Source organism: Excalfactoria chinensis, chromosome 1, assembly GCF_039878825.1.
Source record: "Excalfactoria chinensis isolate bCotChi1 chromosome 1, bCotChi1.hap2, whole genome shotgun sequence".
NCBI classification, from domain to species: domain Eukaryota; kingdom Metazoa; phylum Chordata; class Aves; order Galliformes; family Phasianidae; genus Excalfactoria; species Excalfactoria chinensis.
The window spans coordinates 71921532-71934192 of record NC_092825.1 but is presented as its reverse complement, the minus strand read 5'-3'; positions in this window follow the sequence as shown (position 1 = coordinate 71934192).

Genomic DNA, 12661 nt, shown 5'->3' with positions numbered 1-12661 from the left:
TGGTTTTGTCCTCCAGTCAGTCATGTGAATCACGAATGATGGGAAAAGGGTGGGACTAGGAACTGGAACTCAGCAGCTGATGATTTTGCTGAAGAGCTAAGCCTAACTTTTGAACCGAGGGAGCCTTAAATACAGCACGTGTCACCTCAGAGGCCTTGGCATGATGGGGGAGTTCCACTCTCCTCGCTTCATAGATGGGAAAATGAAGCTACAGGGGAGAGAAATGATTTCCTTGATGTCACCTGGCAGCTTAAGGCAGAAAACTAAGGCATGAGTATCCCGTGCACCAACTTCCTTAGGTCCTATGTGATTTGAACTGGTAGTTGGTCCAGGGGACCAACTGTCCCCTGTTGTTCTTCCTCACAACATCACCTGGTACTGCTTGCTTTTGGTGCCTTAACAGAGGTAGAACAGTACAACTTTGGAAACTGAAGCTGCAGTGAACGTGTGTATTTCTGTGCATATCTAATTAAAAAGAAAACTGTAAAATGCATGTTTAATTATACCACATCCTGTGCTGGCAAGGTCTTTTTGTTTTCTGGCAACTTCCAAGCAGGCCACCTCTACCAGGCGTGTTCCTAGCAGACTTCCTGGAGTCTCTGGCACTCTCCTTCTTCAAATAAACTGTTAGTGGGAAGTTGCTCGTCTTTGTTTCCTTGCTTTCTTCGATGATGCATAACAGAATTTGTTAAAACAGTTGCTTCCTCTTTCTCTACCATCTTGATATACTCGTTACTTCAGATTAACTGGTGAACTGTACAATAAGAAAGCCAAACAAGCAAATAAAAGAATCCCACTCACTGAACAACTGATGTCCGCAAAGCTACAGGACAACGGTCTCAAAGTATGGGAAGGGCAAGATGGTGACTGCTTCCCATGAGGGAATTTTGAAGGACTCCAGGCTTTCCCAGTTCCTCAGAGATGATGTGGAGTGACTCAGGCCTTCCCCTGGGACCCTGGTTGTGGTCCGTCACTGTCCCAGCTATTTCTTGGGGCTGGCATCAGAGTACAGACTAGGGCAGAGCTCGGCATCCCTCTGGAAGAAAAATATATGAACACTGTATGGATGTAAGAAATCTGAAAATAGAATCACAGAAGCATAGAATCACAGAATCCTTAGAGTTGGAAATAACCTTTAAAAGTCATGTAGTGCAACTCCCCTGCAATGAACAAGGACGTACAGAGCTCAATCAGGTTGCACAGAGCCCCTTCCAGCCAGGCATTGAAAGTTTCCAGGGAAGAGGCATCCACCACATCTCTGGGCAACCTGTGCCGGTGCCTCACCAACCTCACTGTAAAAGACTTCTTCCTTACATTCAACCTAAATCTACCCTCTTCAAGTTAGAAACCATTTCCCCTTGTCGCATCACAACAGACCCTGCTAAAGAGGTTACAGCCCCTCTTTAGATGCTGAAAATGTGCTATCAAGCCTCCCTGAAGCCTTCTCTTCTCCAGGCTGAACAGCCCCAGTTCTCCCAGCTTGTCCTCACAGGAGAGGTGTTCCATCCCTTGGATCATTTTCGTGGGCCTCCTCTGGATGTTCTCCAACAGGTCTGTGTCTCTCCTGTGCTGAGGACTTCACAGCTGGACGCAGTACTTCAGGTGAGGCTTGCCCAATGCAAGATAGGCAGGATCATCTCCCTCACCCTGCTGACCAAACTTCTGATGCAGTCCAGGATATTCCCATTGGTTCTTAAGCACAACTGTTGAAGTCTAGTGAATACGAGAGCCCCTATTTTAACATAAACACAACTGGTTTGTGTAATTTAGATAGCAAAGAATTGAGATTACCAACAGAAATGGAACCAAATGTGTGATAAACTCCACAGCCAATTTCCGTCTCCCAGGTGAGAAATGTGTGTCAGCTGCTTACTCTGCAATTAGAAATTGTGAAAAAGTATTTTGGGTTTCGATGTTTTAAACAACCTTGGTGCGCAGTCTTTTGGTTCATACATAGATAGAAATAGCACTGTTGGAGGGTCTGGAAGTGCTGGGGGGAGGGAGGAGGAGGTTAGATGAAGAGCATGATTGAGAAAACACAGATATCGTGGAAGTACCCGGGTTTACTGAGGTGGGGAACACAGGGTGAGAGGGAAGAGAAGGACAGCGATGGGAATGCGAGGAAACAAAACACAATTTCTGGGCGGAGGTTACATTTTAGCAATGTTTTCCACAGATCTGTAACATATTAACTAGGCTCCATTCTTCCACAGAGAGTAGAATTAACTGCCTTTTTTTCCCTATTCAGCCCCACAGCTACCTGCTGGACTCACCTTCCTGTGTCTCCCATTCAGTTACTTGCCATCAGTGCCTATCAAATTCGGAGTTCCGTAGTGAATTTTGCTGTCTCCTTACCTTTCTGCTTGTCTGGGCTTGTGTACTTATTGCAACTTAAAAACACCTTCCAGTAAGTGATTCTCTTTCCCTGTGACCCATTCTCCTGCCAGCTCCCAAACCTCCTTGGTATTGGCAGTGTTCCTCCAGACAAAATTCTGGGATAGACTACAGTGTGATTTTTTTATGTGGGCTCTGTTCTCCTGTGGCACTAAGCCTAACACAGCCAAGTTTTACAAGACTAAATCTCTGAACCCTGGCTTGGAAAGCAGAAATGGAAGGGAACTGTTCTAGAAAGTGGTTCTTGTTGTTGTTTTTCTTTACATTTTTACTTTTTTCTCAGTGATTCTGAGCCATCATACAGAGAGGATGTGGTGGAAGATCCACCCAGGAGGCTGTCTAGGGTGAGGCGGTCAACTCCACCTTAGGGCTGCCTCCACCAAGAAGGAAAAAAGGATGATTGTCACAGGCAGCTCCCTTCTGAGAAGAACAGAGGGTCCCATATGTTGGCCAGATCCTACCAATAGGACCCAGGTCAGGGACATTATTAGGAGATATCTGTGTGGGAAACTTGTTCACAGCCTGAGCCTCTGATTAACCATCTGAGGCAAGCAATGAGTCAGCTGTGGGAGCACAGGTGAAGGTAGTTCAGCTGTGCTCCTGGAAGGGGTGGAGCTTGGCCTCTCCTAGATCTCATTTAAGGGCTGACCACCACTAAGGCAGGATCTCTTTCTGGAGATTGCTCCTGTGTGGAGTTTTACAGTGAGCCTCAACACTGGTGACCATCTGTCTTTACAGTGAGCCTAAACATTGGTGAGCATTTGTCATTAATTCTCTTTCTAGTGCATAACTTCTGTTCATCCATTGATTTTTTTTAACTGTACAGTTGTAACTGTACAACTTCCTACTCTGGTTTACCCCTCTGATTATTATCCCTACTGATAGTTCAGGCTGGCTGCAATGAGGTCACTGAGAGAGGCCCAAGGACTATCAAAATGAACTTCAGAGGACTGGAGTGGTTAGTGGGTGGAGCATGAGTACAGATGTTTTTCTCTATCTCCTTGCTGGTAGAAAGCAATATTGAAAAGCTGAGGAAAACCCATCCAATAAATACAGAGCTAAGAGGCTGGTGCTGCCACGAGAATTTTGGCATTTTCAACGGTGGGGCAGTTCACTTGGCGCCTGACCTGACAGCTGCAGACAGGTACTACCTGCCTCAAGTGGGAAATGGATGCTCGCTCAGAAGCTGGCAGGGGCTTTAGACTAGTTATGAAAGGGAAGAGATAGAATAAGGCTTGCACATGATGAGCCTGGGACAATGATGCTTGGGCTGGGGTTAAGGCCAACATCTCAGCTGAAGTGCATCTGTAGTAATACACGCAGCATGGGCAACAGACAGGAGGAGCTGGAAGCCATTGTGCAATAGGCAAAGTACAGCTTAGTTGCCATCACTGAAAAAAGGTGAGATCACTCTCACAACTGGTATGTATGCTGCATTGGATGGCTATAAGCTCTTCACAAGAGACAGGCTAGGAAGGAAATCTTCTTGTATCCCTCTAGGGTTGTCTGCACCCTCTGCTTTCCTTATGTGCCTGTATACCAATGCACACAGCATAGGAAATAAGCGTGAAGAACTAGAGCTCAGTGTGCAAGGCCATGATCTCATTGTGACCACAAAGATACAGTGGGCAACTCATGTGGCGGCTGGCTGTCATGGATGACGACATCTTTTATAGGTCAGCCAGAGAGGCAGGTTGGTGGAGTTGCTGTTTATAAGAGAGAGCTACAAGAATGTATCAAGCTCCATGTGGGGATAAATGTTGAGCAAGTGCAGAGCTTGTAATTAGGAATTAAGGTGCAAGCTAATACAGGTGACACCATTTGGGGTGTGCACTACAGGCCACCTGATCAGAATGAAGCTGATGAGGCTTTCTTCTACTAACAGCTGGAAGTAACTCTGCAATCCCATGTACTAATTCTTATGGGGGGGGGGGGGGGGGGGACTTCAATCATCCTGGTGTTTTTTGGATGGGTAAATACACATGATCTAGGAGGTTCCTGCAACTGTAACTTTCTGATGTAGGTGGTGGAGGAGCTGAGAAGGAGAGGTATGGTGCTGAACATTGTTCTTATCAAGAAGGAAGGGCTGGTTGGGGATGTGAAGACTGGGGGCAGCTCAGGATGCAGCAGTCTTGAGATGGTGGAGGTCAGAATCTTGTAACCAGCAAATCAACAAGCAGGATTGCTTCCTTGGATCAGGAGAGCTAACTGTCCTCTTCAAGGACCTACTTGTCACTCCAGTCTTCAGAAAGGGCAAGAAAGATTATCTAGGCAACTACAGGTCAGTCGGCCTCATCTCTGCCCCTAGAAAGGTGACAGAGCAGCCTGTTCTGGATACCATCTCCAAGCACTTGGAAGAGAAGATGGTTATCAGGAGTAGCTGACATGGATTCGTCAAGTGGAAATCTTGACTGACCAACCTGTGCTGTCATCATTGAGTTCTAAATGGGTAGATGGAGAGAGAGCAGTGAATGCTGTGTGCCTTGACTTCAGAAAGGTATTAGACACTATCTCCCATGGCATTCTTGTAATGAAGCTTAGTAAGCATGGGATAGATGAATGCACAGTGAGGTGGCTTGAATACTTGATGACTGTTAGAGCTCAGTGTTGTGTTCAGTGACGAAGAGACTGATTGGAGGACTTTAACTAGCAGTATTTCCCATGGGCTGGTGCTGGGTCCGATATTGTTGAACATCTTCATCAGTGACCTTGATGAGTGGATAGTGTCTACCCTCAGCAAGTTTGCAGATGCTACAAAGCTGTGAGGATTGGCTGACACACCTGAAGGCTGTACTGCTATTCAGCAAGACTTGGACAGACTAGAGAGATGGACTGAGAGGAAGCTGATGAGGTTTGAGATGAAGTGTAGAGTCTTGCACCTGGGAGGGATAACCACATGCATCAGTACATGTTAGGGACTGACTTGCTGGAGAGAAGCTTTACAAAGAAAGACCTGGGTATCCTGGTGGACAACAGGTTAGCCATGAGCCAGCAGTGTGCACTGCTGGCCTGGAAGATCAATAGAATCTGGGGCTGCATTAAAAAAAAAAACGTGTCCAGCAGGTTGAAGGAGTTTATCCTACCCCTCTGCTTTGTCCTGGTGAGGCCATCCCTGGAGTACTGGGCTCCCCAGTTCAGAAAAGACAGGGACCTCCTAGAAAGATTCCAGGGAAGATCAATGAAGAAGATTGAGGGCCTGGAGCACCACCCATACAAAGAAAGGCTGAGAGACCTGGTACTCTTCAGTCTAGAGAAGAGAAGGCTAAGAGGGGATCTTGTAACTTTTTATAAATATCTAAAGGGTGGGAGTCAAGTTGATGGGGCAGGCTCTTTTTGGTGGTAAGCAACAATAGAATAGGGGGCAATGGGCAGAAACTGGAACACAGGAAGTTCCATATTAATACAAGGAAGACCTTCACTGTCAGAGTGACACAGCACTGGAATAGGCTTCCCAGAGTCTCCTTCTCTGGATATATTCAAGATCTGAGTGTTGACTTAAGTAGATGATCTCTGTAGGTCCCTTCCAACCCCTACAATTCTGTGATTCTGTATGATTCTCTGATGACTTTTTACTCTTCTTCACTATTATCTTTAGCTCCTTTTTAAAATCTATCACTTCTGATTTATCTGTCCTAGAGAAACACAGTCTCCCCATTCTAGTCCCCTGGACTTAAGCTCTTCAGTGTCTCTAAATCTATGCAGAACCAAAAAAGAATCCTCAGGTTTCCCATTCATTCTTCATCCTCTGAGCTACTTATAATCTTGCCCTTCTTTGTTATACAATATCCCTTCCTTACAGTTTTTGTCTTTCTTAGCATTTTTCTCAAGTTCATCCTATCTCACTTCTGTCACACCAGTAATACATATGGACCTTCTCCAAATATTTCTGTGCAGCATTTTGTCTTTGTTCCCCTTATGTGTCCTCAAGGGCTTTGTATTCTCTTCTAGAATTACTAAATAATGACCTTCCAGACCACATATAAAAATATTTTTAAATTTCTTCCCTTTTAGTGCTAGGATGTGTTTTTCCCTCTGTCCACAGTGCAGCTCACTAAGATTTTCATGTGCCATTGCAACTGGGACAACCAGTTACATTGGTACTATCACAACTACATTAACTTCCAATCTTCTTTTCTGTATGGTTGAGAGATTCAAGTTTTTGTTACTAGAATTTACCTAACGTAGTCCACTCTGCTCTAAGGCTTTCTGACCATCACTTAAAAGCTGAAATAAGATGTCCCCATGGACCAGACTGAATGAATTTACTAGGATAAAGTCTCTCAGATTTTGGCATGCCAGTGGTAAACTTACCACTGGCAAGTGTTTTAATCCCTGCAAATCTAGTTAAAAGCTTTACCAACCTCCAAATAAAAATTATTTCCTCCTTCTGGGAAGGGTGCATCCCATTAAGGTGTCAGCAAACCATGACTAAGAAACTCAAAATTGTATCTGTGACACCAGCCTTAGAGCCATGGGTTGATCAGCTGGGTTTGCCTTTTCCTGTCAGTACAATTCCTTGCAAATGGAAGCATTACTGTGGTGCAGAAGGTAAAACACACTACAGTAATGAGGCACTAGGAGACCTAGAAATAGGTTATGAAGCTATGAGAACTCGGAGAAAAGGAGATTCAAGCATACAGGAATGAAGAATTGAGAGTGACAAAGGGAGACTTCAGTACTGAGTGGGAGGAATAAAACAAAGGTAGAATTGGAAGTCCACATTAGCAGGTAGTAGCACATCACCAGTCAGGTCTGAGACAGAGGAAATACATTAGGATAAAATGGATACTGGAATCACCTGAAGTGGTATTCTAGCCTGGGAGCTCTCCAAAGCACTACAGCTATAGTACCATGCAGGTCACAGTGAAGGAAAAGAAAAAAAGATGTGAGCAAGTGACATTTTTCCACAAAAGGATTCGTGCATTCCTCAGCGCACTCACCCCAGTTCCTTCCAAGTTTTAGGGAGGGTTTCTAGCAGAACTGAAGTATGTCTCAAAGCTATCTGAGCTGAGGAAGCTCAAACTCAGTCAGTACTGGAAAGGAAAATGCATCGCTTGTGATGACAGGCTTCTGAAATCCAACAGGAATAGGTAGTTTTGGAATAAAAGCATGAAGAGCAGTATCCAGCGAACATTTAAACAGACAAGAAATTTCAACATGCTTCTTTCCATAGATTGTTAATCCAAGATTATCTTTTCAGAAAAGAAAGGATATAGTTCATTTATTTACCATTGGGAAATAAATTAACAAGCTATCCAACTGAAGCCAACAGATATTGCAAGCGCATGTGTTATTTTACAGCTTTATGTTATGCCTTTACTGGAAAAACTGCAGCTTCACCCTGCTTCTCTTTTGGATCGAACAAGTCTTGAAGACAGAAGCTGCTGGAGACCAGATCCAGATACTGCAGTTGCTTTCCACAGCTACAGATCTGGTTCAAAACTGTGGCCTCTTTCAGAAATAAGGCTGTGAAGTTTAGTCTCTTAGAGTGAGCACACTGTGTATGCATGAACAAGCAGTTGCCATGTAATACATTCCCACAGAAACAGCTCTTAATCAACGAGTAACGAGGCAACGAGGCTCGTTAAGGGCTTGGAGAATCAGCCCTATGAGGAGAGGCTAAGGAAGCTGGGGCTGTTTAGACTGAGGAAGAGGAGGCTGAGGGGAGACCTTATTGCCGTCTTCCAGTACCTGAAAGGTTCTTACAGTGAGAGTGGGGCAGGTCTCTTCTCACTAGCGACATGTGACAGGACGAGGGGAAATGGCCTCAAGTTGCACCAGGGCAAGTTTAGGTTGGATATTAGAAAGAACTTCTTTACAGAAAGGGTGGTTAGGTACTGGAATGGGCTCCCCAAGGAGGTGGTTGAATCGCCATCCCTGGATGTGTTTAAGAGCCGTTTGGATGTGGTACTCAGGGATATGATTTAGCAGAGGTTTGTTGTTGTGGCGTTGTTTCATGGTTGTTTTTTAAGAGATAGGCTACTGGTTAGGCTGCGGTTGGACTTGATGATCTTCAAGGTCTTTTCCAACCTGAGTAATTCTATGATTCTATGATTGTTAGTGCTGATTACACAGAGCTCAACAGCCTTGAATTCACTTTGGCTACATCTCTGACCTGTGAAATGGAATGCTCTTCATCTCCCTGTTTTGAAAGGAAGGGTGTGTAGTACAAAAAGAAAAGTAGAAAAATGGAAAACCATCACAGTCACCAAGCAAGTAAGGGGGACAATCAGGTAAGGCCAGCCATACCCCTGTTATAAACTTAGGGCCACTCTGATTTTAACTCATTTTCCTCCTTATCCTCACACGCTCTTCATCCACATTTGAGGAATGCAGTAAACCATTCTCAGAGTGGGGGATCTGAGGAAGGGTTGCATTGGTTAGATTGTCCCACCAGGTGGCACTATAACAAATCTCACTGGCCCTTCAGCGTTTGCCTTGGCATTGCATGGCCTCATTACTCTTCGTTTATCCTCAAGGTAAGATTTATTGCTAAGATTATAAATGTGCTGACACTTTCCGTGTACCTTAGCAGCATCTCACAGCCAAGAAGGCCATGCAAGCCATTTGGAGCTTCTATTTCTTTTACCCATTGCATTGCATGCTATGATGTTCCCGCAGGCCAGCAATGGGGACTGCAGAATAGACTGTGGACATTAGCAGCTTTGGTACCAACTGCCTTACACACCCAGTCAGAATGGGGAAACAAAAATTCCCTGTGGAAACAACTTGAGAAAACTGAACTGAGTGTGTAGCCACTCCAGCTGGACAGTACACCCTCAGCAAGTTTGCAGATGACACCAAGCTGAGCAGTGCAGTTGATACACTGGATAGAAGGGAAGCCATTCAGAGGGACCTGGACAGGCTGGAGAAGTGGGCCCACATGAACCCGATGACATTCAGAAAGGCTAAGTGCAAGGTGCTGCATTCAGGCCACAGCAATCCCAGTTGTTTATATAGTCTGGGTGAAGAACCCTTTGAGAGCAGCCTAGCAGAGAAGGACTTGGGGGTCCTGGTAGATGAGAAGCTGGACATGAGCCAGCAGTGTGTGCTTGCAGCCTGAAAGGGCAACTATATCCTGGGCTTCATTGAAAGGAGTGGCCAGCAGGGAAAGGGAGGTGATTGTCCCCCTCTACTCAGCTCTTGTGAGGCCCCATCTGAAATACTGCATGCAGGCCTGGAGCCCCCAGCACAAGAAAGACATGGTGCTCTTGGAACAAGCATAGAGTAAGGCCACTAATATGATCAGAGGGCTGAAGCACCTCTTCTGTGAATAAAGGTTGAGGAAACTGGGCTTGTTTAGATTAGTGAAGAAAAGGCTCCAGGGAGACCTCATTGTGGCCTTTCATTACTTGACGGGAGCACATAAGCAGGAGGAGGAATGGCTGTTTACAAGGGTGGATAGCGATAGGACAAGGGGGAATGATTTTAAACTGAGACAGGGTTTAGGTTAGATATCAGGAGGAAGTTTTTCACACAGAGAATGGTGAAGCACTGGAACAGGTTGCCTGAGAAGGTTGTGGATGCCATGTCCCTGGAGACATTCAAGACCAGCTGGATGTGGCTCTGGGTAGCCTGGGCTAGTGGTTGGTGACACTGCCCATGGCAGGGGAGTTGAAACTTGGTGATCATTATGGTCCTTTTCAACCCAGGCCATTCTATGATTCTATGACATCCAATCACTGAAAGACACTAGAGAATTTTTAATGCTAAGCGCTCAGCAATGTAGCTTTAGGGTTCAGCCATGTACAAGAGCCTCCTCATGAAACAGATAGCAACACAGTCAGATGGGGAAAGGCACTTTTTCTTTCCCTCCAGGCGACTGCGTCACCTATTTATTACATGCTAGGGCAATGAAGCCAGCATTGGCACATTGATAGGATGACATGTAGACAGCACTCCACATGCAAGCCACCAGCATGGAAGCCAGCATGGACTTGGGAAATAAGCCTTTCCCTTCTTATTTTGAATCCCTGCAGGCCCTGGTGCTCCTGGCTGGGGCGGATGCAGAGGGCAAAGTTCTCTTTGCTGACTCAAGTTGGCTTGCCAGCACTGTGGCTCATGTCTTTTAGACTCTGTATCCAAATTGCATTTTTTTGTGTGTTTAGCATTTTAAGACCAGGAAGGAACTCCAGCACACTATGCTGGCCCTTGCACAACAGGTATGTCTGGTTCCCTTTCTGAGCTGAAAGACTGCTGTCAGTTCTCACACACCCCACAGCCTATCAAACCTCTGTATCAGACATCTCATCTGACTCAGCTGGTCTATCACAGGCCCCACATAAGCATACCCCTGTGCAAAAACTGTACTGTGAAAGCATTCAGGTGAGAGGTATCTTGTTCTACCCTTGCTTGAAGCAGGTCTGCTTCTGATGTTAGATAAGGCTACTTAGGGCAGGTTCACTATGTATACAAACTCTGTATGGAATACATTATTTAAGGAGTTTTCCTGTTCTTCTCTCTATATAAAAAGTATGCAGCAGTGGTTTCAAAACATACTTTGCAGATGTATGCATAGTATTGACTACAGCTTTAGATATTAATGACATCAGCCCCTAACTCTGGGCCAGACATGTAGTCTAACATGCCAAATCTCTAGCCACATGCCATGGGGCACCCCCTGGCGTGCCTCCTTCAGACATCAGCATCCCTTGCCCAGTGGAAATCACCACAGGCAGCCAACCCAGGAGTCACCATATTCTTGATAACAGATACCAGCCATGATTTCCTTGCAGAGAGAGCTTCTTCACTGCTAGCCAAATCTTAGCTGCTTGCCAATATTCCACCCATCCCAACTGCCTGGAGCCCAGCTGGTCCCTGGAGAAGATGGATAAGACCAAGGATTACCAGAAGCCCTGCAGTGAGGGGGTTCTGCACCAGGTGGTATCATGTTGTCGTGGGATAAACTGAGCACACATTCCCTAGTGGCACATGCTAACAATCCAGACATGCTTGCAGACAGGATAGGAGAAACAGGGAACACAGCATTCACATTCTGAAAGCACAAGGCTCAATTAAAAAGGCCTCAAGACACAAACAACTAATTCCTTCAATGAATGTCTCTTCAGACTGCTTCAAAGATTAAATATCCTGTCTCCTAGGAAAGCCAGTTGCCTCCACCATGTCATGCATTACTGCTGCCATTCTATAATGCTTGGAAAAGGCAGGCTATTGCACATTATTTTGTTAGCCTGCCCCAAACACAAGTGATGCAAACAGTTGACCTCAGTCACAAATGGACAAACGTAGCTCTGTACTCAAGTACTGCAGTCACAGACTGCTGATTGATCTTCCTGTGCTCAGAGGCAACTTCAGTGAATGTTCAGGGGCTAAAGTCTGGATATGGACACACAGCTATAGATAATAGCATTGGAAAATTAAGCTAACTTTCAGTAACTACTACATCCTGCAATGTGATTTGCTTGACTATTAGCACAAACAAAGCTATTACCTTGTGTATGGGAATTGCTAGTTCACAGTCTGAACCAATGATTGAGTGCCAGGTGAGAAGATGTGGCTAACCAAGGGAGTACAGGTGCAAGCAGTACACCTCAGTGACCAGAAGGGGTGGACCAGGTCCACACCTCCTCACCTTCATTTAAGGGTAAGCAGCTAAGGAAGTGACATGTCTATTTGGAGACTGTGCCCTTCCCAAAACTCCACAAGCCTTTGGAAAGGGTGAGCCACTTCCTTCTCTATCATGTTCTAAACTAAATCTTGATGAATGCCTTTACAAGTGTGCTCCTTATCCTAGTAAAAGGCACTATCACCTCTTTCTGTTGCTGCTCACCTTGAAAGTGATCTAAAACAGTCTCTAGACTTAGAATCTATTGTTCAGATAACATAACAAGTACCCAATATATTGTTTAGACCTTAAGTCACTGTGGAGGTATTCAAGAAATGTTTAGATGCGGTACTAAGGAATATGGTTTAGTGGGAAAATTGGTGGTAGGTGGATGGTTAGACTGGATGATCTCAGAGGTCATTTCCAACCATGGTGATTCTACGATTCGTTAAAACATGTTAGTACTCTTCTAGAGCTCAGCAGTTCTATGCTGTTTTAAGAGGATGGATCACTTCAGGTTCAGATTTTGTTGCCCATCAATAAAGATCACACAGATTTTGTTTGGTATACGTGTTTGTGTGTTGTTTTCTTTTGTTTCTTCTAATGGATTTATCTCCATTTCTTCAAGAGTCTATACACAGAAAGAAAATTCTATTACAGCTTGAAAGTTTGTGCTTGCAATATACATAGTGTGGCTGTAGT